Source organism: Acanthaster planci, linkage group LG10, assembly GCF_054643075.1.
Source record: "Acanthaster planci isolate LZ-2023a linkage group LG10, COTS_SCS, whole genome shotgun sequence".
NCBI lineage: Eukaryota > Metazoa > Echinodermata > Asteroidea > Valvatida > Acanthasteridae > Acanthaster > Acanthaster planci.
Window position 1 is genome coordinate 176,431 of NC_141786.1, and position 24,977 is coordinate 201,407.

Genomic DNA, 24,977 nt, shown 5'->3' on the forward strand with positions numbered 1-24,977 from the left:
AAATAATTTGTGGAACACAAGATGTAATGCTAAGTGTTGGTTTAATGTGTTTAATAACTTGACCGCAAGTAGCCATCTTGCTTGCGGTCTCGTGAGAAGTCAATGTTCACATTCATGTACTGTGTAAATGCATCAATATCTGCTGAGTGCATGAATGGGCTGTGTTAAAACTGTCCTTATTGAGTTTTGTGAGGCTGATTACTTAGTATCAAGCTCTTTGTAGATGGACCAGCAGTAAACTGAAAATCCATCAGTAGTCATCTAGTCTTACTACCTGTACGTGTATGTTATTGAAGTTTAAAGCTTTACAGATAAGAGCTGATCTGTTTGTACATGTACTTTTTTGTTGTGACCTTGTCTGCAGGTGCAGTATTGTATGTTCATCTTCTGTAACTTTTCACCCAACTTGTAACTTTTGGCCGACCATTTGACTTCAAATGGTTTTTCATTATACTTGATACTTAATCTTACTCTTTTTGAGCCAGATTCCTAACTTTTCACTCGGTTTGTAAGTTAACATCAGAAGAGCTAGGTCCTTTTCCTATGGTAAGACAAAGTTCCATTTTGGGCCTGGACCTTACCAAATGCCCTATCTTGAATGGTTGACCTTCACCTACATGTTCCTAGACCTGTAGGTGCATGTACATTGTACACGTGTATTTGTGTCCACAAAGGCTTTCTGCACCATCACCTACTATAAAGTTGATAGTTTTACTTAGCTCATGTTGATAAACACTTGGCCTTTATGATGATGCTCTGTCAATCAAAGCGTTTCCACTTGGGAGGATGAATTACAGAAATGATGTGTGCTGGCTTGCTAGAAGGAATCCTGACAGGCAGGGAGAGGGGGTTTGATGAAGGTCTTTAGGTTTCTTGAAAAGAGGGAACAATTTTACCTCACTGCAATCTTCCATGTGATGTCACACTGTTTGTCCTTGTTTGCATGCAGTACTGATTTGTCTGGACTGAAAGCATTGATCAGTTCATGAGCCAGAAATAGACCTTTTTTGGGGGGGGATATTGGGAAGCACAGCATTAAAAACTACTATTTGAAAACAGTGCTTAAAAGAATGATATTCCATGTATATGGTTGTGTACGTACTTTGTTCTTTACAGAATTGAATCAAAGTTTTGTCCTACATGGCCAAGATTCAAGGATGAATGTGACATCATTTGACAGTTCTACTGTTCAAGGAACATCACTTCGATTATGCAAGTATAATTTGAATTTCCATGTCCATATGAAATACACTGTATGGTACATGTAGTCAGGTCTTTGTTACAAGGAAATTTCTATCTTCTAAAATACTTTTTTCTCTGGTCTTTTATATCATGTGAAACCTGGAACTATATTAAAGATCCATACATTGAAATGTAAGGCCTTTCTTTTAAGTAGTTCCATGTAAATCAATGCACCACATTTCAATGCGATTTGAAATGTCGAAAGATATGTACAAGTAGATGATCTGGGGATTAGGCTTAGAAAACTTGCCTCGTAATAAGTACTCAAACATGCAGGACAAATTATGTCCTTTGAATTTCTCATGCTCTACAAATAAGGACAATAAATTAACTCAAGATCCAAATTTACCCAGAACTACACGAATCATTTTCTTGTGATAGAAAATTAATGGTATAAGTTTGTAAGATCTGGTATGTTCCTCCCCTTACTTTCAGTTTCTTTTGGCCGTTCATCTCTTGAAAAGTAATTCAAAACAAATATCAGACCAAACAGAATTCCTGATTTACAGCTCGTTGCCATCTGCTATTACATATTTCTGAATGCAGTTCATCATAAAGCATTTGACAGTTAGGAATTCCAAAAATTGACAGTGAACTTCTGTACTCTGTAACCTCTGAACAGCATTCATAAACAATGATATTGAATATATTACCAGGAAAGTTTAATCTGGGGACCAATGTTTCTTGCAAACAACAATAAATTATGCAAGATTCTATGGTTGGGGTCATGGTTTGCATGGTAATGAACCCTGCCATTTTGTCCTTGTCAATAGAGGGCGCTGCCTGTGGCCACTGTGATTTTTGTTCTTTTATTTAACTTTTGTGGTTGGATGTTTTCCATGGTTTTGTCTTCACTAAACGTATTTTATATGTGTGTATAGGTCATCGAGAAAATATCTTTATGGCATTTTATCAGTTACACAATCAAATGAAACCATTTGTGTTTGTGTTAGGAAAAATATATTTATTTTTGAGGAAAATAAATCTCAACTTCTTACAAAATAGTTGACAAAGCTTGTGTCCATGTTAAAAACTTTCAGTAAGTGAGCCTTTCATTTTCAAGTCAAGATGGTTTCAGCTTATGTGAGTTAAATTTTGTACACACAGTTTCAATAGATCAGCTAGTGTTGGGCCCTGCCAGGCAGATGGCTTACATATATGTATATTTGGCACCTGCTCCTAATCCTTGTTTACAACACTCCTGTTTGTAAACAAAGAAAGATTCAATTAGAAATGAATCTACTTCACTACAAGATGTTCCTCTTGAAACTCTCTCTTAATCAGCAAGAATCTTCAGTGGTTTCAGTGGTTACCTTGCCTTGGTCTGGAGGACATTGTGGACCAGACTGGATTTGTTGAGGGTACTCCTTCATTCAGTCTATCCCTCAGCATCAACCAACCCTATCTAGAAGGAATGGTCTATTCTTATCCCTAGGTATGTGGTCAAAGCCCGAGGCTTGGACCACAGCATTTAGTTGAGAGGGGTATCTGAAAACCTGGTTTTGAGTTAGTGGATGCAGTTTTTCCTTCCAAAGAGATCATTCCTCTTTAAGGGAGGGCTGTCTAGTATGCACCCTAGTCTTTATCAAAGATTGTATTGCAGGGCAAGATGAATAACATCACCATGAATTTGCATAAAACGTTATTGCATGGACGCCATTTGGGTAGGAATGCGCCAGCGGTATGTTAACATAACAGGCATAAGCGCCACGACAGGTATGAACACCTGGTATGCCTGCACCTGTGCATTAATGTTCACTCCAATGGCGCCAATAGTGAAATTGGCCGAGTTCTCCATCTTGTGCCACTATTGGGTGCTGTACGATCTTTGGTCTTAATATACATGTAATACTAAACATCATAATGCTACATGTACATGTATGTTGTCCACAAAGCTTGACCATAATTACTTGGAGTCTCACCTTCACCTTAGTTTACTCAAAGCATAATTACAATTCTTCCTTGTAATGGTTATTGTGTGTGCATGTACATGTACATGTATCTTTGCACAGGCCATCCTGTCACTTGTCTGATGATACATTTAAAATGCCTTTGAAGTCTGGTGACTGTATTTACATGTTAGCAAAACAGTGAACTTCCCTCATTTATTAATGGGTTGTTCTAGTAGCAAAGATGGTATCATGGTGACTTTGGATTAAACCATTTTCCCATGGTGCCACCATAAGAAACAAAACAATTTGGCTAGACCCCAGGCCCGGGAGTGAAATATGTACAGTGTTGACCTTAGCTGACCCTACTTTGATGGAATTGACCTATGACCCCAGTTCTTCCATTTCATAAACTTTGGGAATGCAGTGTAAGTGTAGGCTTTTGCCCTTTGGGGTTGGTCCATACCTTACCCTACCTGATGGCACTGTCAATGTTTAGTTGTTTGGACCATCAGCAGTTGTTTTACTAGGTTATTCCCAGATGGATTTTTCTGGGAATGTGTCAGCAGATGGTCAAATTGGTGATGATGATTTTATTTAAAAAACAGATTTTAAACTTAAGCCAGATTGAACAGAATAAAGTACATGTATGTCTTGCAATAATTAAAAGTACTTCAGGTACTGGTAGGTAATTAAAGAAAAACCAAGTTACAGCAATTGCCAAAATAAAATGTGAAATGCAAAGGGGATAGGAGTACATAGTACTGGTACATGTATCAGCCGAAAAGCATGTCATGTAATGCAACACAATGTCCTAACAATTATCAGGGGATTGTAACAAACACCTGCGCTGTTGTTGAATTCTTTTAAACATTCAAATATCTACATTTATTTACCGGCACCTTGCTCAGTGACATTGAGATATGGTATATTCCTTCATGGGTATTTCTCAGAAGTAACCAGTTTGGATGGACTGCTATTTTATTTTGCAAAATACTATTCAAAACTGGAATCATTGCAAAGCTTTCCACAGATCACAAAAAAATATCTAATACCAGAGTAGATCTGTCATTTAAGAGAGAAGGACTCTTAGTCTCAATTTTTAACTAAATTAGGCTGCTTTCTGACAAAAATGTCAACTTCTTTCGGTCTTCATCATCGTGATATATATGCATTGGTCTGTACCTTTGAACTTGCAAAACTCCCAAGTCAACATGCAATGATAAATCACCCCTACATTTTAAAATTATAACACCAGGTGCAGCATTCCTTGTCGAAGTCTCCACTGTCTGCTCACCAGGAGTTCTCCATAAACTCCTCAGTTCCAAGGAAGAATACAGAAAAAACCACTGATTGTCATAATTTTGTCACGTTGGGAAAATAAGCTATTATTTCCTGAGACCACTTGTTTCTAGAGTTTTATGGTGTTTGCCACCTGAGTATTCAATAAAGCATATCTGTGGAGACTTGTAGGTGCTGTTACAAGATTATTGCTCTAAACTGGTTTGCTCTGGAATCAATAAAATTTCTTGGTACTGTACCGGTTATTGTGCAAACTAAAAGCCGTTTCTTTATTTGTACTTTTTGGAATTCCATCTGTCTGTCTTGTACTTTCTTGTCTCCCTTCTAAACTATAAATTTGTACTTGTCTCCTTTTAAACTATGAAATTCTTCTCACTTCTACTCTTAAATTGGAAACTCTTTGATTACCCACATTAATTTGATTGTATTTTGAATATAGTCTGTACAACATTACTCAGTGAGCATACATACAAATATGTACATTATGCTAAAGATGTCTTTTATTGTGCAAATAGAGTACCTTTATAAACTCCACTTGTGTTTGTTGGAAAAAGTTGGAGGACTTTTAATTTTTATTTGAAGAGAAGCACTGTATTCAGGTATGTTGTGAACTCTATTTAATTTATAATATGTTGCAGAGATCTGTGCATCTTCCTTTATCAGTTTTAAATGGCTCTTCGTTTTTGAGTCATAAAACTGAATAATTCTCTGGAAGCCAGTGACTTTTCTATATGGGCCTACTTGTAGTTAAATTCCAATTGTTTCATATTCGTCCTCCCCCCCATTCCTACATTTTGTACAGTTTGTTGCAGTGTTACCAATCTCCTTAGTCCTTTCCCAAATCCCTGATGAAATAAGGGGCTCAAGTTTACTGTGTTCCCTTGACCTTTCCAGTTTTTTCCAGGTCACCAGAAAAATGTCTTGACTTTGATTTATTGCAAGGTCCCTCAGAGAGATCTCTGTCATCACAAATTGCAGATGTGTGCACTTTATAAATGACAACCTGTACAATGCCATGAAAAAAGGACAAAACTACATGTACAGGCACATGTACCGGTATGTAAGCCAAATTTAGAGTAACAAGTTTAGATAAAGTTCTATACTGGTAGTAATTAAAACTAAATTGGATTTTGCTGACTTAAAGCATTTTTATTGGACTTAGCATGTAGACAACTAGGGTAGCAGATTGCCTGGGAAAACTTTATTGGTACATTTCATTGTGACTACATGCAGTAGCTCCAGATGGTTGGGAGGAGGAAGAAAGTAAATAAGCAATGAGACTTACAAGTTCAGTTCACTGTATATGTACTGTCGGTGATACCATACCTAAATTGAGAGGTGCACAACTTGATTTAAACCTATAAATACATTTGTACTCCTATACCTGTGTAGATCTTGACCATTTGTTTGTAACCATCCATCTTTCCATCTGGCCTCCACTGTACTTGATTAATTAGGAGTGCAAGATGGAGCAGACTGGTGGGGGGCAGACTGGGGAAAACCAGTGTGTCAAGAATTCAGTCTCCAATACTTCACATCATTAATGTTTTTTGCCTGTCCAAAGAACTGGGAGTCTCTTGTGACATTTTGGCAAGGGTAAATGAACAGTGTAAGTGGCACTATGGAATTGACGTGAAGAGTTCGTAGTACATTCTCAGTTTAATTTTTTCCTGAAGGTTGTGGATAATAATTGTCAGTGATGTATAAAACAGTTGTTTAAAAAAAAGCTTAGAAAGAAATTCATTCAGCTTGGTTGAAGGTAAGGTATTTTCACAATGTTTGTACCAAAATGACTGCAAAAATCTTACTTCAAAAAGCTCCAGAAGGCTTTGCATGAAAAAATTTAGCAATTGGAGCTACAGTACATGTAGTGCAATTCAGCATGTGTTGTTTGATAATTTTGCCCAACTTTGTCTTGAATGCAAGTAGCATATACATGTACGTAGGTCTTATAATATGTGCAGTAAAGTTTTGAGGATTAAGAAAACATCAGGTTTTGTCTGCGTGTAGTCAAAGCTGTGTTTAAATAATGACTGAAAAATAGGTGCTTGTCTCTGCACGGCTCTGTCAAATTGACCCAAGTAATGTCTACTACCATAACAGGTCACTCTCAACTCTTTGGTCAAAGTGAAATTGAATCACCACACCAATTAGTGCCATGGTTGTAACTCCTGGCTTGTTAATTGTTTTGTGTGAAATTTTAAACCAACAAGTGAAGTGTTTTCTTTCTCTGTGAGAGAAGGAAAGTCATGTCAAATATTTGTCAAGATTGGGATCAGGCACGACAGTGAACTGTGTCCCAAATTGAAAGGAAACTCTATCCAATAATGACCGGTGTAATTAACAACAGAAATATGACTGCCGTTTTCACGTTCTCTATTTCCTCGATAACACATCATGCGATACCCTTCCAACATTCCTCCCACATCTGGCAATATATGTTAATTGTCATATCGCAGGAAGGAATTTTGACGGTTGATGGATAAATGCCCCGGTTTCATCCAGACAGAGTTATTTCATGCTCTCGTAAAGGGATACCGGTGGATAGTTTGACGTCAGGTGGACCTGACTTTTGGTTTAGGGGAAACATGTCAAAATGTCATGTCATAAATTTCAGAATGTAAGCTTTCAGGTATGGGAATTGCAAGGGAGGACAGAGAAATATGTTAGGGATTGGATGCTGCTGGCTTTCAGAATACCAGCTTTAAAAATATCTAAATAACAGGAAAAGAGTTTGCAGACAGTTACATTTTTGGGGGCAAAACCAGCCTATAATTTACTGTAGTGGCTGTAGAGAAGATACAAACAAGTAGTGGTTTTAGAAATCAGGACTGAGAACCAAAATGAAATGGAATGTCCTGTGTTTTTCAGACTATGCATGCTGACATGTAATGACAAAACGATGGTAGGTTATAGAGCAAGAAGAGTGCAAAGCACTGTATGTACATGTATGGCATCAGGTTGTGACTACCAGTATAACCTTGAGAACAAGGTTGACAATATTCTCCTGGGTATGATCTAGCACCCAAAAGTCTTAGACACTGCAGAATCACATTCAGCACTCTTGAGTTGTTGCCAAGAACTTTGCAATCTAAAGGATGAGGTGGTCACCGGTCACTGGGCTAAATAAATCAAGAATTCAATCTTTACCACATGTTGTTGGTCTTAAACAATTATTCCAGTCTTTTGAGTTAGAGCTTTTTGGGGGGCACTTGAGAATGTCTCTTCCATCTGGGATTTTATCCCCCCCCTCATAGCAACTGTGGAGGGATCATTAACATATCAAATTATCCTGGCGGAGGGTTTTTGTGTTTTGCAATTGCTTGTTCTCTTCTGGTTGTTGGATTTATGGTCTACTTAAACCAGTAAGATTGAGTTGTAGGATGTGGACTAGTGGGGCATGAACCATATCCAGTTGCAGAAAGTGCTTTGGTTGGGGGGGTACTGTTGTTATTGAACCAATACAGGATTCCAAATGGCTGGTTCTGCTTATTGTGCTGAAGTGAGACCCTTCATTGCATTTTTTGTAATTTTCCTTTGCTGTTCAATTTATTAATGCATCTACCAATGTTCAACAGTTTCTGCACATGAAATAGTTCAGAAAAATGCTAAGCAACTGATGCAAGATGCAGGTATGGAATACATATAAATTTGTACTGGTACCAGAATGTTACACACTGTAACTGAAGTAAACTTTAATTGAGTGAACTTTCAAAGTGTCTTGAATTCCAAGCTTGAAGATACACAAAGATGTACAAATATGATGGAACACAGTCTGCTGGGTATTGAAGGAGAGCGCCCACAAGTGTTCGCACGTATTCAATAACAAGTTCACAACCAAAGGATCACCATCACATCACAAGATGCCGACACGAACAAACATGGCCGACCTCCCCCCACGTCCAGCTCTCCTGGTATTCTCACTCATACGTTTTACCCTCATGTTTGCTGTACTTTGCTCGTTGCATGTCAGAGACATAGTGAGGGGGCCATTCTGACCTCTTGCTGCTACCTAGCCTGTGATTGGTCCATTCCAGATGACACAGAGGGGTGCCATTATGCCATTTGTAACAGTAACTACGTTTATTGGTTTTTGTAATTACGTGCGTGTTAGCTCTGTAGGGGCTCCTGTGTGTGGTAGAACTCTATCCATTGCCTGACCAGCAAAACATGTCAATTGTTGTTTCTCAAAATAGATGTTTGTGTAAATAAAAAGTGCAAAAGAATAGCTTTCGTACTTCATGTTACATGAGGAAAACAATCGGAAGTCAAAACCTGGTAGATACTGCACTTGTTTGCATCGTAGGCCTATATCATACATGTATGTTGAGTGTTACATTTTCTAGCTCTGAGATTTTAAGTTGCATCACATCAAAAATTCTTTTGTGCAGCATGTACTTCAAATCATCAAAGAAAAAAGTAACATACAATCGTAATACATGAATATTGTCTCACATGTCTGTTTTAAGATTGCTCAAGTGTAATTAATTCTTAAGTTTCTGAAAATGGCAGTAAAAAATAATTTGTTCATCACATGCTGAATAGAAATGTAGGAAAACGAACCTCGGTCTTCCTTTGCAACAGTATCAGGTTTGATACAATATTAGATTTAGACATTTCTTGGTTCCCCTTGTTAAACAACAGAACTTAGTGGTTAGACTCCTGGTGAGTTGGCTGCTGGAATACAGAGATGCTTTGCCTGTTGGTACAGTACATGCATGCTATACGCCTACATGCACCTGTGTGGGCCAACTCTGGGTAGAACATGGTGGAGAATATACAATAAGTCTTTGAAACACAGTGCCAGTGATAGTTTTGTTCTGCCCTATGGAAAAATACTGCCATGATTCAATATCAGGCTCTGCAATTTCAAAGGTATTGTACATTTCAGCAAATCTTAGCAAAACATTGTCTCCAACAATATATTGTTGGGTTTTCGCTTGACCAAAATTGGGATTAAAATATTTATTAGATCAGGCAATTTCTTTGTAGATTTTGTGAGTAGGAGCTTACCCAGGCAGTTTAGAAAATTTCTCAGTTTTTTGAAGCATTTTCAAATTCTGAGATAATTGCAATGATGTCAAGTGTCTGTACTTCTGTTTTCCTGTGCCACACTTGTTTACATATTCCATTCCAATGAAAACTAATAAACCAGTGTTAGGGCAATTGGAATCAAATACCTTCCAATCTGTTGGCAGTCATTGAACCTCAGCCAGTTAAAAATGCCAACTTGGCAACTTGAACTTGTCAAATCAATTTCTGGTCCAATCTTACTTCCTCCAGACTCCTGTTAAACTCATTAAATCCTAGCCTCAACCATCAATCGACCTTGATCCTTCTCTGCTTATTGCCGCTGTCTTTCTACAAAGACTCTTTTTTTTCACTGCAAACTTTCTTTCACCTCTGGGAAGTACATCCACAATGCACATATTTAAGGCTACCATGTGCACTGCCCTCAAATCAGCATACAGTTGGAACCAGATCCCAACTGAAGATTGCTTGGTCATATTATCTTTCATGTTCTCGATCAGGAAAAGGGAAAACCAGAAACTATTGAAATCTTAGTTGGCAAACATGTTCTGTCATTGCTTACAGAATTAGCACGAAGTCTTAATACAATCTTTATCTTTTGCTTTTTCTGTATCTTGTGCCAATTCTTGATGAGGAAGACTTCATTTAATTTTGATTAAACTTTGATGAGGCAATAAGAAATAATGTAACAAGAGAACTTGCTTGTTTTAAAAAATTAAAAAATAAACATTGACTCATCATCCTGCAAATATGCCCCAAAGGACATCCCAGATAATGGAAAAAAAACTACATGTGCAGTTTAAAGTGACCCCCTTTTTGGGGGTTGGGAAGTCATTCTCATTTCTATAAGTGCAGGTTAGTACATGCACATTTCAGAACAATCTTGAACTTGCCGTTTGTAACTTTCCTGCTCAAACAGAAAAATATCTGCAAGGCTCATTCCTTCCATAGTCCTGTCCCCTCATTGAGTGGAATGTTACCAGAAGGAAGTAAGTTAAATCCCTTGATGTCTACTATTTATGTACACATGTCTGCATTCTTCAATAGCCAGTTCTGATGTTGGTCTCTACAATCAAGTAACATGTCTTATGAACAGGGCCCAGTTTCACAGAGCTGTACAAAGAGTAGAAAAGTTGTGCTTATCATGAACACTATTTCATGGCATTGCTTGGCGTACATGTGCTTATGCATGCGCACACATAGAGATTGTCATTGTTACATGGCTACATGTAACTTGTAAGTTAAAGGGGATGGGCCATGTAGGGTTAAACTGACGTTATATTATAGTGTTCAACCGTCTTATATACAATAAGTTGAATTAAACAAAAACATCTTCTACTATACAGCTATCGAATAGTCAATAGTAGGACAATTACTTCTTTTCAGAAAGACAAAGTATTATAATGGTAGAGGATAAAATCAAATCCTGACCAGTCAGTGTTTAGTTGACGATCCTCTGGGTCGCTGCCATGCCCGTGGCCAACAGCCCCGAGTTGCAAAATCTCTTCCTGAGTGTATTTTGGTTCGAACTGACTAAGCAATATTTCTTGTGCCACATCAGCTCCTTCAATGTCACCTTCTTCGTCAAATGAATAAGACGAACATGACAACTGATCGCTGTTGTGATCGCAAAAAGCATCAACGCTGGAATTATCGTCGCTTGAGTCTGGCATGATTGCACACGCTAATGCTACTACACTGCGTACATGCTGACGTGTTGTTGCGTAACAGTAAACAGTCACCAGATAAAGGACTCTGTCCTATGACGTCACGATTCTTGGAAATTTCTTCAGAAAACTTTCTGTACCGGACGGCTGTTGTTTAGCTTTTGCTCCCAGAAGATAGTGAAATAGGGTCATGAAAACTGTATTTTTTAGCTTATTTCAGCTCATTTTGAAATTGTGCAGATGTGTTTTCTTGTTACATATATGTTCGTTTAATGTATTCATGCATGTTTTACAAGAAATCTTCCCAGCACTGCCTATCCCCTTTAAGCAAAGTATCCTCCAACGTAAGCATGTTATCTGCTGTACCTACTGCTTACAGTCTTCATGAAATTATATGGAACCTCTGTTAGCGTAAAATCTTAGTGTCATGAAACTTGGCCTTGGCTGCCACTGTGGATCTCTGGTGCATATGTAGCTTCATCATGCCATTGGCCTGTTAAGTGGACGCAGGAGGGGTCTCCATTGTTTGAGGCTTTCATTCTACCGTTATGCCAATAAGCCACTTGTGACTTAAATTTGAAAAAAATTTGGTACACTGTGTTATCTGATAGCACAGAAAAGTAGCAATTTGAATTCCCCAGCCTAAAGACACTGTTGTTGAACCTCATGATTCGGGGTAAGCTTTCACATAGCGACCACCATCTCTTGAATGGACTGGTTCCTTTGTGCTGTTCTTATCCATTGAGAACAGTGTATTGTTACAAGGCATGTCTTATGTAACTAAGCAAAAGGTTGCCCTGAATTACAAGGTATAGCAACAGTGGTTTTAGTATTGAGAATTCAAGTCGTTATGTTCACGCGAATTTAATTAACTCAGTGTACCAGATTTTATTCAAATTTAACTCACAAATGGCGTATTGCTAACTACATCAGGTTAGTGGCCTCTCAGTTGAGGCAATGGCAATCAGTAATGGCTTTGATTCGGATAGTGATCTGAAAATGGCAAATGTGCATTGCCTTGTGGCATCGCACTGCATCCTGGCATGGTGTCTTTGACATTATGACGTGCCATTGCCTGTCATGTCATGCTGCTACCTTTCACTTTGTGCTGTTGTGTTGTGCCTTCCCTCTGTGCTAACTGTAAGCCACATAAAATTGGCCTCTCAGTTAAGGCACTTGCAGCCATTTATGGCTCTCATTCTATGCCAACTTTTAGCCACATCAAATCAGTGACCTCTCATTAAGGAACTTGCAGCCATTTATGGCTTTCATTCTATACCTGATGTTAGTTCAGTGGCCCCTCAGTTGAGGCACTTGCAGTCATTTATGGCTTTCATTTTATACCAACTGTTAACCACATCAAATTAGTGGCCCTTCAGTTGAGACACTTGCAATCATTTATGGCTTTCATTCTATACTTGCTGTTAGCCATATCAAGTCAGTGGCCCCTCAGTTGAGGCACTTGCAACCATGTATGGCTTTCATTTTATACCAACTGTTAGCCATATCAAATTAGTGGCCCTTCAGTTGAGGCACTTGCAATCATTTATGGCTTTCATTCTATACTTGCTGCATACTTGCCACATCAGATAAGTGGCCTCTCCATTTAGGCAGTGGCTGCCATTTACATGTAAACACAGTATGGTGGCTTTTATTCTTTCCAGTTACTAGCCACTTCAGATTAGTGGCCTCTCCATTTAGGCAGTGGCTGCCATTTACATGTAAACACAGTATGGTGGCTTTTATTCTTTCCAGTTACTAGCCACTTCAGATTAGTGGCCTCTCCATTTAGGCAGTGGCTGCCATTTACATGTAAACATAGTATGGTGGCTTTTATTTTTTCCAGTTACTAGCCACTTCAGATTAGTGGCCTCCTCTCAGTTGAAGCAGTGTCCATTCTACCTCAGACTTCACACACAGTACCAGTAACAGTACGTACATGTGCATCATGCCTGTGTACTGTACATGGTAGACCCACCCATGTTCTTTCTAATTCTGTACCCCCATGTCATCTGTCCAGGGATAAATCAGTTGCTGGCAGTGTTTTACCCCCAAAAATCTGACTCTTTGACCTCTCATCCAGAAGTCAACAAAGGTGAAAGATTTACTCTTAACAACTTTAATTTTCTGGATAAAACAAAAGTCTTAGCTAAAGAAGTCTTTTTTTGGTTGCCGTTGAAGACAGATTTACAACCTTAGAACACAATTGGACAGGTTTGGGTGCAGGTACTGGATTTTTGGGGGGTTTTCCATCTGGAATGAGAATGGCATTCTCAAATAATTTGAGTTATACTTGTACATGCTGCTTTTTCATATTTATAGTCTGTGTGCCCGATTCAAAATGTTAGAACAATTCTTGAGCTATAAAGATAATGGCCATTTCAAATTAATTGTTTGAAAGTGGAATAAAGTTGTGTGGGAAAAGTTTTGGAGTAAGTTGCTGTCCTAGTCCATATTTCAACAGTAGGCAGTTGGTAAGTAGGGTGAGGGGAACTGTGTCAGTACTTAATATTTTATTGAACGCTGAGGAAAAGAAATATTATTGATGTGATGAAGGTAGGCATGTGTGCATGGATGATTATATAAAGGTTTTCAGGTTATGGGTGTTTATGTAAAGGGTTTTAGGTTATGGAATTTTCTTAGTGTACTAAAAGTTGAAAAATGAAATGTTCAAGTTGAAGCAAAGTGCCCGAAGGACAGTTAGTCCATTTATTTACACTCAAATAATACACACTTGTTATGACTCCCAAAACTTTACTCCTGTATTAATATTAAATCTACCCTAGTGCACAATGTGTCAGTGCACATGTACGGGTACATTGTGATACAATTATCACATTGTTCAAAATGCAGGTGTACATGTACATGTACTTGTGTCCCTGTATGATCAACTCTGAGTTACTTTGCTACTGTTAGAGGAAACCCAAAACCACCCCCAAATAAACTGTTTATCAGGGGAAAAAAGTGATCTCATTGGCATTCTGTTGGACCACACTCCTAGCCTGTGGGCAAAATACTCATTATTGTTACCTTGGCCCTCAAGTCCATAGATGGGAACAACCTGTGGGCGGCCAGTGGTCAAACTCTTTGGTCAGTGCCGCCCATAAGGGATCAGCAGCTGGCTATTCACTTCACATGGAGTCCTGATGTCCCTTTTGGTGCTGGTTTGGGGTGGCTTTGATTTGGGAATTTTATAGAAGCTGATCCTGTGTTTTTAACATGTATATTGTAAGAAAGGTGTGTAAAACAAGCAAATGGGAAATACATGTACATTGGTCGACTGGTGAAAGTACTACATGTCCACCTGCAATGGTTCATCATACAAAGCAATAAGAGCTTACAGCATCACTCTAGACACCATCACTCCTGGTGTATATTTTGTCCGTTACTTCCTGATTAAGCCTTAAAGGGTTTTCCAAGAGAACCGAATGAATACCACTGTACAGGGTTCATGTTGTTAGGTTCTGGAGCTACATATTTCTTATTCTTTCAATGCATGGAAACTTCTTGATACAGGGTATGTGTACATACATGTACAGCCAATTGGATTGACCCTCTCAGCCACTATATGAGGAATACAGGTGTCGTTATCATGGTAATCAGTGCTGCCTTGGCTCTGTGTATATTAGCTACCTTCATAATGATGTCATTTCTTAATCACTTTGGAATGTATACGCATGGAGGTGTTCTATATGTTTCAGATTTACTGTTTCTTCATCAGCTCTGTTGATTTGTTCAGGCCTTTTTTTAAATCGTATTTCTTTTGTTGGAGTGTTAGCCTGAGATTGATTTAACCAGTACCATTTGAATCAGTCACACCGAAGATACCTTTGTCTTGGCAATGTGAGAATCACTGATGGGAGTGCCCAATGTACCCGATACAACACTAGCTTGGCATGTAAGACTTGCTCATAGATGTTCACAGTGCTTGAATTAAGATATCCCATGCCATTTAGTTTTTATCCTATAGTACATCCCTGATCAGTGCCCTAGGCAGTACTGTGTGCAAGGTAACTAGACCTTAAGCATTTCAGAGTTATGAAGGCGTTAAACTGATGTGTTGAAATACTGATGTCAATTTGTTTGGTTGTAACCATGCAATACATTCCATCACAGAGCTTGAAAAAGTGCACAAGTCTTGGCAAGACACATCAGTCATTGGCAAGGCCATTGACTGTTCATAAGCACAATGTTAGTGACTTTCAAAGTGTAAACATTATTTTACATGATGTTGAAGTTAATCTTGTAAATCTTAGACTTTGAAAATTATTTTCAATATTGTTTGTTCAGACAAGACATACGGGTACATGTACACAGCCAAATTCTTGTCGTCAATCTGCCATGTAAATTTTGATATATCAATTTTCAAGTGTTCAAATAATCAGAGAAGTATTGTACATGTGTGTTGTGCGGTCCTGAATACACAGTCTGGTTGGAACGAATTTCACTCCTTCCAAGATGTGGAGCCAGAAACTAGATTTACAATAAAAATTCAGCTTTCAAAACAAAAACAAAAAATTCATCTTTAGAAGTGAATATTTACTCTTATTGGCATGAGTGAATTTCATTCCACATCATCTTGTCCCTAAACTTGTGCATGTGGATTGATCTTAAGTTGCATTTTATCTTTTGGACATAAGGGAGCATATGCAGGGATAAATCCCACATTAGCTATCCACCTAAATACAGATGTACCACTCCTGGATAAAATAAATTGTACCACATTGAAATAAACATCCAGAGATATATTCTAGTGGTCCAGTGCTGGCATTGTCACAAAGTACTGTGACAGTCCTAAATCTTTTAATCTCCAGAAAGCCCACATCATAGGCTGTGCATGCCCTAAAAATTAATAGCTCTGAAAGCGAAAACATTTAACCATCCAGTGTTGAAATCAAGATTAATGGCTCCCATCTCATGATGTGATATCACCCTCTAGTCTTACACCTCAGTCTACTAACCATATCAATCATGAGGGAGGCAAATATCTGACCAATGATGGAAGCCAGACCAAGGCTGGCATGAAGTTTATGAGAGTGCTGATGCTGGTAGCTTGGGTCAGTTAAGGTCAACCAAGGTCGTGGAAGGTCATGCAGGGGTCTTTTGGGGTTTAGTGGGGTCTTACTTTAAGTCCATTTGTTGAAACAATTAAATGGTTGTAGGAAGATATTATGGTTGATGACAGTGGATCTAGTGATGAGCCTTTGGGAATTCAGAAAACAATTCTTTGATTTTTGTTATTTTTGTTTGATATGTTTGTGCAAGTTTGTAAGGGATAAATGCTAGCTGCATTGTAGGTACTAGTATGTATTTTTTGTTTTTCTTTTCTTGATGTAGAAATTTACTTATTTATGTTGGAAAAAGCCCAAATTTTTGATGGTTCATTATATGCATGTCCATGCGTTGAAGATTATTTTGATTTTTCCCTGTAGACTTTAATTTTCCACTTTGCTTGAAGTTTGTTACTGAAGTTACATGTACATACATGTACATATGCAGCACATGAATCATCAGAAACCTGCTTGACATCAGGAAACAAATAAGTTCTTGGTTTTCAGTTGTTTTTCAACCCAGAAAATGTATTTTAGCCTGCACTTTGAACAACTGAAAAAGAAAGCAATTGAAAAAGGGGCCCTCAATCAAATATTTGAAATTTGATCAATGGGTTGGTACTTAAAACAGATTCCCCTACAAACATTGAAACGAAGAATACATCACAAGTAGATCTTGTATGATACACATTTAGAATGTCATCAACAACATCTTCAGTGGCACTCAGCAACCATTGTCCAGACACACATGACTGCTCCTGTAAAGTGAAGGGTCGTCGTGTTTCCGGAGGGTATCACTGGTTGTCTCGACATGGTGGCTGGGGAAGTGGGGTTGTGGTTGAGGTGAAGTGCACTTCAGTCATGTTAAAGGAGGGACTTTGTAACAAATCTGGAGTCCTCGCACCTCCAATTGTCCCATTTGTGTGGACCTGTGTAAGTCCACTCATGTTCCTGACTATTTGGACTCTGGATCTTTTCTTTTTAGGTCCAGTACACTCTTTTCACTTGTAGCAATGAAGCTGAGTAAGCATAAACACAGTTTACCTTTTTATCCAGACAAACCTGTTGTATCTTCTTGTGAGATAAAGACTCCTGAGCATGGAAGGAATATTAGGTTGTCCATGTTCATGAATGCAATTGATAAAGGGTACACCGGCTCAAATGGCATCCTGAGTGTCTTCGCAGCTGCATTACATGTGCATGTTCATAGGAGGATTACCCCCCCCCCGGCAAAAGAAAATTTAAATGTAGTGGAAACATTAGAATCAGAAATCTGTACTACTACAGAAGAAGAAAAACTCCCATTAAGCTAACCTGTGTCTTTACGGATACATGTTTGTGGAGGTGCTTTCCCCCTTATCTTAAAAAATAATCGGAAGTGGGGTTTAACCTTTGTGGAGAGGTGTCTCAAGGGTTGTTAGGTATTGCCATTTCTTAATGCAAGATACAGATGACTCCTGGCATATGGGTAATGGATTTAGATACAAAGTCCCACTCGCATCATAATCAGTACCAGCTGTTTCAAGTTCACAAATGATGGTTTCTATACTCTGAGTCTAAAGATTTTGTGCTGGAGTATTGAGTGTTGAAGAATGTAAATCTGAGTATGATATGGGCAGTATTAGATTAGGTTTTAGTGTGGAATATTGATTCAGCCTTGGGAGCATGTTGATGAGAAAATGTAAATCAGGACATCAACAACAATTTAACCAGAGGACAAAGAACAAAAATAAATACAACCATTTTAAAAGGAACATTTAAATTAGCCTACCCGAATAAAATAAGACCAATTCTCTGGTTTATTTACACCTGGCATCACTTTTTGTGTAATGTAGATTTTGCCACTGTTTATATGAAGAGGCAAAGCTAGAAATATTTAGTGTAACAAAAGTAAATTTGCATTTGAAGTTGGTCACTTTGTAACACAGAATTCATAGAGAACTTCAAGGTTGAGTACACTGTTCAAATACCTATATCTTAAACTGCCATAGAATGCAAAAAAATTTTGACTGTAATTAAGGTTTATTTATTCCCCTGAAATCCATTTATTTGTGAAAACTCCAGTATTGGCAACCCTTTGCTGCTGCATATCATTGAGGATGTCAGGTGCAACATTGTAACATACATGTGCATGTATGTATACATTTCCTGCATTTGATTAGTCTCTTCTTAAAAAAGACGAAATGAGCTTTGCCTTTCATTGCTTCATATATCAAGGGAGCTCACATTTGTTCCTTTGTGAAAACAAAAAATGCAGTTTTGGAGAATTTTTCCCATGGATATTGTTGTGATACAGCTAATTTCATTGGATTTGGTTAAAATTGTTAAAGTTGGCTTCAGATAGTGTAGTTTGTTTGGACGAAGAAGAAATTTGACTAAGTGATCACTTTTGGTCAGTTTGACTGTTTGTGAAAACACTGATGATTCACATAATCATAGAGGTGTCGAGCACTGGCCCATAAAATTGTATGCTGGCCTAGTTGCCATGGAGATGGTAGTCAAGATAAAGAAGTCTTGAAGACATCCAAATTCTGCTTCTTCCCCATCTACACAGGACATGCTAATCTACAACCAGCCTGAAGCTTAGTGGAGTTTGTCAGCTTTTAACATGTATTTCATGTATACACAGCAATAGTCCTTTGGTTGTTTTTTGACTTCCCACTGACCCTCTGGTCTTGTGGGCATATGACCTTCCATCAACTGATAGTGGTCACATTGTTTTGACTTGAGAACCACTTTGTAAATAAACTGTGAAATATTTGTTAGCTGTAATTGCTTCTGATCTGTCCATGTATGAAGTACCAGTGAGAACATTTGTGTAATGGAAAAAGAGCCCAGAGATGTAGTTGCAAGGCAGTGATCTATCTGAAGGAAGGAAAAAAAATTATGTGATGTGGGAGAGCATTTACATATAAATATAGGTCTTGTCACTTGCCAGTTACAAAGCACTACATTAATTGACTCAGCCTAGCCTCAGACACTAATACAATCCATCTGAAATGTGCTTGGTTAGTTTATTTAAAGTTTATCTTGCACATTGTTGTAACAAGTTTTCAATTATTTCAATGCTTTGCAAATTATAACAGTTTCTTTTTTTGTCACAGAATTGAGCCAACTGTACAGTTGAGCCTAGGCAGATAAGATGCAATATTTTCCACAGCCACGGCCTGATATTTTTATCGCAGCATTAATACAATATAACTAGATATCTCATATTCCCCAAAATAACACATCCTGTTAGTGTACACATGTATATGCGGTTTAAATGAAGATTCAGTTGATGTCTTCTTTGTATTTGCAGATCAAGGAGCTTTGTCTTTGTAACAATTACAAGAGGTGCATCTGTCCTGCAGGTAGGTGATACATTAACTCTGTTTATCTCACTGTCTTTACTGGCACTCGTCACTCTGTTAATGATACAGAAATGAAAGAGATTTTCATTTGCTTGATTTAACTTTCCCTCTGTACAATGGCGGTCCATCTCCTCCAAACTGATGTGCCTAGATTGATTGATCATGGAGTCTGTGCACACTTCTTCCAACAGACAGACACTTCAACATCATTGAGGCTCATCTGTGCTTCTGCCATGAATTAGATGATCTCAGGAAGTAACAAAAACCTTCCTTTTGCCCAAGACAGACATCCGAGAAAATGCGTTTTAAAATGTAACCTTTTTCATCCTACATGTACATTTGTGACCACCTTTGTTTTACAGCCTGGGGAATTTTTTGCATAGTCATGCAAAGTAAGGTTTGAAAAATGCTAATTAACACTAATTTGTAGATTTGTTTTGATTTAAAGAGTAATTCATTAACATATGTTTTTGACACTTTGTTGAATTGTAAAACCTGGAGGTCTAACTATTTTACCCTATTGCAAATTATACACAGTTTTGTCACATTGTGAATTGTTACATTTCGTTACATTCAGCACATGCCCAGGTGTTCATGTTCAATATCATTGTGCATCTTGACACACTCTGTCTTGACCAGAGCTGTGTTTAGTCTCTATTTTTGCCCTGGTACCAAGGAGGTTTTTGTCTCTTTGTGAGACCAAAAAATCCTAGAGACATTTGTCAAATGTTTGTTTATTTTTAAGAAAGTAAACAACATTTGGCTGTAATACTGTACCAATTTGTTCCTTGAATCAAATGTACCTAAATGGCCGTAAAAACTCCAGATCGGAAAAATATGGATTTTCCAGGTTTTTGTAACTTTGTGAGATATCGAGAAATTGATGCATCTACTAAGTCTGTACATTCTACAGCTCTGTTGTCTTTTGACAATTACAGTTTAGTCCATAGGTAACAAGATAAAATACTGAAACTGTTTTCTTCTAATTTGGTGTTGTTACTTCACCTGTCCTAACGGCCATTCAACTCACCCCTCTTCCACGTTATTCCTCAACCCCCTCTCCCTCATAAACATACATGTAAATTGGCACTGTCCAATATCCTTCCTTGGCTAAAAAAAACAGGTAGGCTTTATCCTCTTGTGAATCCCCAACCAAACACATGAATTAAGAAAATGCACCGAACCGCTAATGCCCAAGTGAAGTGGCAGTGGTATAGAAATAATTAACATCGACAAGGAACCCTGAGAACTCCAAAGCCTTGCTTCCTCCAGAAACTTATCCCTGATTTCCCACTTAAGAAAGTCTAGCTCCTAGGCTTGTCAAAGAGATGCAAAGCATTGTTAGGAGTATGGCTGACTAACTTTAATACAAGGACTTCAAGCAGTGATAACTGGCTAGTCATAGCAGAGACAGCACCAAAGCTGAGCTCTCTGCCTTTTAACTGCTACTGGCTCAGCAAAATCCTCCTTTCTGTTTGTGAGTGGGATTTAAACTCGACTTTTTGACAAGATTTCTCCCTAGCAAAACACAATGCAGTATTAGTGATGCTCATTCCTTGCTTGACCTTTGTATCAGCGTGGACACAGAAATTGTGCCTTTCATCACGCAACTATGTGGCAGTTAATGCAATACACCTTAATGGTTGAATTCTCTTTAAAAGCTGTTCTGATCTTGTTGAAAATATGAAATGATACTCTTATATCAACTAATGCAAAATTGTTTTTATGAAGCAATCAAAATGATTCTCCCCCTTTTTGTAATTGGCACATTTCCATAATTTTTGCAAGTTCTTACATTATACGGTAGGTTGTTATGCATATCTATAAAGAGTGAAATAGATTTTTCCCTTAAAAGTCTACTTGGTTGAGTACAGATGTAATTTGCTTTTGTGCAAAATGTACCTGGTGTATTCATTCAGGCATTCCAAACATGCCAATGAGCCAATTTCATTTGCTATAGTAAAGAGAGTTTTTGTTGCAAAAAATACTTATGGTTAAACTGTCATGTGGCTTACATTTCTTTTGACAGTTTCTTAACTTAACATCTGCTTAACAGTTGAATTTACTTGTCAAATTTTCTTCTGAACTGCTCCATGAAAAGAAGGCTGCTGTGTTCATGAAATAAGAGTGTCGTGGACAGTTTGAAAACAATTGGAGCAATGTGTCAGTGCAAAGGATATCAAACAGAAGTTGAGAAAACAATCTGAAACATTTCAGAGTGGAACCTGATAAACATGGACACTGAAAGGAATTTACAGTCCAGTCATAAAAGAGCCAGCAACTGGTAATAATGACAGCAAACATATCGATAAAACTTTGACATTTCCAGAGTGACTAAAACAAACTTCTCAAGAGCCAAGAGGACCCAAGCTGACTTCCTGACCGAAAGAAAAGTTGAAATAATTACCTATGGTGGATGGGATCATAAATAAATCACTCTGGACTGGCAAGATAAATGACCGTGAATGGTGAACTTGGCAATGGTTGTGGGGATTGGATAAAATCTCATGTGTCCAGTAAAACAGAAAATAGTGACAGCGGCATCAGTTGAAAGATCAGACAGTGGGCCTAGGACATTGGCCTATGAACACAGGTGTATGTACTGGGGTAAATAACAAGTAAATAAAAAGTAGTTATGTGAATAGAATTCTTGGCTGTGTTTACCATACTTAGGTGACTGTATACCTTAGTTTTTATTATTTTGTTTTTATTGTATGTGGGTGTGTACATTGAAGTGTTTTTATTGCAGATAGGCTTACATGTATGCCATTATGGGGTTTGGCTGTTAAACGTTTGTAGCTAGTGGGATGAACACTGCCCTCTGTTGATATATGCTTTATAGCTGGCAGTCAAAAAGTCATTTGTTAAAATTACTCGATCGTTCTTGTCTTGTTTTATGAAATGATTTTTTAAAATGGAGTCTTGTCCAGTTTGCATTAGATTAATATCATTGAATATGGAATCAATTCAAAGGGGTTTAGGACCCATAATCACACACATTAACCCTGACCTTCAGGTGTATCTTCCAAAATCCTTCAAAGTTGAACATCCGATTTAGTCATATTCCAACGTAACGAGAACTTAACAATTCAGTGATTATAACATATTATGACTGTGATGTCCCAAGTTTGTTCAAATGCAAATACCATGCAAAGAGTAGGCCTACATTTATGTTATTGGTTTACTGCAGTGCTGGATTGAGGTGGGTCAATGAAGTTTGTTCACATAATTCAGTAAATGTGTATAGAGGAATCCAGGTTTGAAGGTATTAGGCCTTATCTTTTTTAATGAGATCTGACCTGTTCAGGTTTTGCATCATTGGAAATACCTATTCACCCTAAAAAGGCCCATTGCTGTTGAACTTTGTGTAGTTTGCAAAGCATTGAATATCTCCTTAAGGAATGCATCCAACATCATGGGCACTCACAGTCCCTGCATGTAATAATATCAAAGCCAAGGCATGATTTGTTGCAGACAACCCTCTACTGGTTGCAGTGCACCATGTGACTGTACTATACTGAAGCCTTCAGAGTCATTACATCTGGGAATTAACGGGCAGAATTAGGTCAAAACCTCAGGGAGTTTAGGAATTGCAACACAATCTTCCCAGATAATTAACATAAAATTGTATGCTTATTTATTTGCTGTGTTGTTGATTGTTTCCATGTGATTTTAGGTCAGCATTCTGGCTCTACTCTGTGGTCTCATGGGTGTGGGTGTGGAGTAGGCAGTCAAAGTGTCTCATTGGAAACTTGGGGAAGAAGATTGTTATACCCATTTATTTTGTCAGTCATATCATACATGTTCCATGGAAACGAAGTTGAAAAGTGAGGAAACTGTTAACAGAAAAAGTCTTGGGCCTACGTGGTTGTAAAAAGGTAGAAAATAATTTTACTGAGCATTGAAGTGAGCAGTGATTTCCAAAACAGAAACCAAGACAATTTTAACAAAGCAAATCATAGAGCAAAAACCTAAGTGTTTTTCCATCTGACCAGATAGGTTGAATATCCATTTGATCAACATTAAAATAACCACTTTGAAAACTGTGATGGAATAATATACATGTATGTGTGTTTTTAATTTCTGTGTGGCCAGTACACATAATACTATAGTCTCAGTTTCCAGTCTCATCTTCAGTTTCTTCACCATTAGTAACTAGTCTCCACACTGGGCATGCTTTTTCTCCACTATTAGTAACTAGTCTCCATACTGGGCGTGCTTGTAGGAAAGAAATAATCTGATAATGTGCATGCTGGCTCCATGCCACAAATTAGATACATATGTTGCAGGCATTAGATTATACTAAGCCCCTGGGGCAGTCTGAAGTGTCTGAGCTGATTGGCTGGCTCATATAGGCAGTTTAGCCTTGTAGCCAATGGGAGTCAAGCTACCAAAATGACCACAGATGAAGCTGACTGGGTTGTCTGCATTTCCAAGTTGTACTAGGCCAGGCATCACTGGGTTGTGTGGACTGTTATGTACAGTATATGTACACATCATGGTCCATTCACTTAGCCACTGACTTATCATTATCAGTCAGTGTTTATTTAGCTGAGGTAAGGGCCAATAGATGTGAGGTGTCAACTTCTTCTACTATTGAACAAACCATTTGACTGACAGATGAGGACTTGATAGCTGTGTCCTTCTTTAGGCAGTAAGGAGTAGGGCCTCCATGGTCACTAGTGCTTCTTGCAGATATGTCACTGGTTGAAGGTGCCAAGTTTGTTCCACATTTTATTAAAATTTGACCTTGGTAAGGACAGCAGGCAAGTTCCAGTTCCCAGGATATTTTTGTCAGGTGTGACAAGAGAGAGACCGGTTTTCAACATTTTAAGTTCTTTGAACATTTCTGGAACAGATGTTCTGCTATTTATAAATGAGAGAAAATTTCTGCTCTGAACTCTGTGGGACAGCTCTGCAAGGTCTGGAGACATATTTGCAGATATTACAGTTTTAGTTCAAGCGCCAAGCAGTTGGTGATTTTGTTGGAACTGACTTTTTCTCCGAGGGAGAACTTCTTTAATGTGACTTTGCTGTTAGGAAAAGCCTAATAAACTTTGTAAAGCAAGAAGAATTTGACCTTGAGATTGGGTAAGAAATTGTAGCACTTGAAGAGGACATCCTGCTCTTTGTACTGGCAAGCCATCAAGAGTGTTTTGATTTCAGTTTTCATAATTGTGACTTGAAGTTCACTTTTTGTCATGTTACATTTTCAGTGAGTAATGAACTTCAGAAAGCAGCCCAGTGGGACAGGAAATTGCTGAACATCAGACATAAATGCTGCAGCATGCCAGAATTGACTTTAAAAACCAGATTGGCGTTGAAGTTTTAGCTTTTGTTATGTTTTCTGTGTGTAACATCAGCAGAGATGAGTTATAGAGTTTGAAGCAGCGGGACATCTTAAAACTCTTAACACAACTTTCAAGCTGAGATCAATGTAGG

The 24,977-nt window shown here is 38.1% G+C and overlaps 1 protein-coding gene across 12 annotated transcripts in view; it reads left to right on the plus strand.

Annotated features, from left to right (window-relative positions):
- LOC110988888 (cell adhesion molecule-related/down-regulated by oncogenes-like) overlaps positions 1 to 24,977 on the plus strand; it is a 113,670-nt gene that overhangs the window by 27,300 nt on the left and 61,393 nt on the right. For 4 of the 12 annotated variants that reach the window (XM_087142058.1, XM_087142057.1, XM_087142059.1 and 1 more), the window contains 2 exons: positions 1,117 to 1,212; positions 19,484 to 19,535. The gene's annotated coding sequence lies outside the window, so the exon portion shown is untranslated. Of the gene's footprint in view, positions 1 to 1,116; positions 1,217 to 19,483; positions 19,536 to 23,965; positions 24,627 to 24,977 lie in introns of those variants that run through there. The other 8 variants (XM_022252815.2, XM_022252818.2, XM_022252821.2 and 5 more) reach the window with 6 other exon arrangements.